General features: G+C 50.2%; 1 pseudogene; it reads right to left on the reverse strand.

Moving 5' to 3' along the window:
- Window positions 1-1677: 1677 nt before the first annotated feature.
- On the reverse strand, window positions 1678-1795 carry LOC126214090 (5S ribosomal RNA; annotated as a pseudogene).
- Window positions 1796-2259: the final 464 nt, after the last annotated feature.

Below are 2259 nucleotides of genomic sequence, written 5' to 3' on the forward strand. Positions count from 1 at the left end.
AGAAAATCTTCATCGTCATGAAACAACATTTCGTTTGCGAAGATGGTACGTAATGCATGGTCTGCTGGTCTTAGAGCCTGTAATAATTGTAAACGGTAAGGACGTAGTTGTATGCATTTTCTTAAAACTTCCCATGCAGTCGAGACGGGAACTTGTAATTCAGACTAGCCTTCCGGACTGACATCTTTGGGCTACGAGTGAACGACGCTCTCACTCGCTCAACGGTCTCTTCACTAACTCTTGGTCGTCCTGTGCTCTTCGTATTACAAAGGCAGCCAGTGTCTTCAAATTGATGATACCATTCACAAATGTTATTATCACTTGGTGGATCACAACCGAACTTCAGCCGGAACGCAACTTGCACCGTAACTACAGGTTCGGTCTTTGCAAACTGCAAAACACAAAACGATTCCTGTTCACTAGTCGCCATCTCCGCTACTTGCGGCGAAAACATTGCGCGCTGCATATGCGCACTGGTGCCAAACACAACTGTTCGGCTTGCTCTTTCATTTGACACATCATTTATAACTGTAAGTTTGATGTAATAAATATCATAAACCGTTAAAACCCCGATATTCATTTATAAACAACCTGTATAATACATAGCAAAAAACCTTCCGTACTGTTGATTAAAGGGTGGACATAGCCTGCCCGGTTAGCCGAGCGGTCTAATGCACGGCTTTCTGGAGTGGGAATGAGTGCCTGGTCCCCGGCACGAATACGCTCGGCGAACTTGTGTCGAGGTCCGGTGAGCCGGCCAGTCTGTGGATGGTTTTTAAGGGTTTTCCACTTGACTCAGCGAATGTGGGCTGGTTCCCCTTATTCCGCCTCAGCTACACTATGTCGGCGATTGCTGTGCAATTAAGTTCTGCACATACACGTACACCACCATTACTCTAACACGCAAACATAGGGGTTACACTCGTCTGATGTGAGACATTTCCTGGACGGGGGGGGGGGGGGGGGGGGGGGTCCACCGGTGGCTGAATCGCACAATAACTCTGGGGTCAGTGTGGAGTGGCAGAGGGGTGAAGTGGACCGCGGTAGTCGTCGTGGGTCCGGGCCGCAGCGGGCACGGAGCCTCTCTGTCGTTTCTAGGTACCCAGTAAACATACAACATAACAACAACATACGGGGGATGGACAATACTCGTGACACTGCATCAGCACTAGTTCTACACGGGGCACATGCTGCACGGTCACTTGCAGCAACAGCAACCCTGTCAACATCTTCCACCGGGACAGGACGTCTTCCTCTTCCAGGTACCACACCAACCTCACCCGTGCTTTCTAATTTCTTTGTCACCTTCTTTAAAGAGTTTAATGACGTCGGACCCTTCCTCAGAGCACTGAGTCGGCGATACTCTCTCAATGCAGTACTGCAATTGCTGCCGTTCACATAAATCAGTTTCACTAACGGATGTGGTACCTTTCTTCGATAGCCATACTGTTCATTCATGTTGTAAAAACCCCGCCCAAACAGGCCTTGGAAGGCCCAACGGTACCGACCGACCGCCGTGTCATCCTTAGCCCACAGGCGTCACTCGATCCGGATTTGGAGGGGCATGTGGTCAGCTCACTGCTCTCCTAGCCGTATGTCAATTTACGACACCGGAGCCACCGCTTCTCAGTCAAGAAGCTCCTCAGTTTGCCTCACGAGGGCTGAGTGGACTCCGCATGCCAACAGCGCTCGGCAGACCTGATGGTCACCCATCCAAGTGCTAGCCCAGCCCGACAGCGCTTAACTTCGGAGATCTGACGTGAACCGGTGCTACCACTGCAGCAGAGCCGTTGGCTCATTCGTATTATGGCTTGTCAAATAGCCGCGCCGTTGGCAGAGGAAGACACGGCGCTCGGTCGGTACCGATGTGCGCGTCTGGTCCTGTGGATGGAGTGCCTTTTCAATAACGACAAATAGTTTTTCGTTTCGTTCCCACCTGATGTAAGCATCTAACGGAAGCACGTGAGATACAAGGGGTATTCAATAAGTAATGCAATACATTTTTACGTCGGCCAATTTCTGTTGGAAAGAAGCTGGTTTGTTGTGGGGAAATCGTGGAATATTTCCGCGTCAGGTCCTATCGTTTCATCATGTTCCAGTAGGTGGCATCTGAAATGGAAGAGTGTTCCAGGCAGAAAGCTGCCATTGAATTTCTCTTGACGAAAACCAGGGCACGGCAGGTATTCATAGGCGCTTGCACAATGTATATAGAGAGAGCTGGCAGTGAACAAAAGCACGGGGAGTCGTTGGGCTAGGCGT

This window comes from Schistocerca nitens, chromosome 11 (genome assembly GCF_023898315.1).
Source record: "Schistocerca nitens isolate TAMUIC-IGC-003100 chromosome 11, iqSchNite1.1, whole genome shotgun sequence".
Classification (NCBI taxonomy): domain Eukaryota; kingdom Metazoa; phylum Arthropoda; class Insecta; order Orthoptera; family Acrididae; genus Schistocerca; species Schistocerca nitens.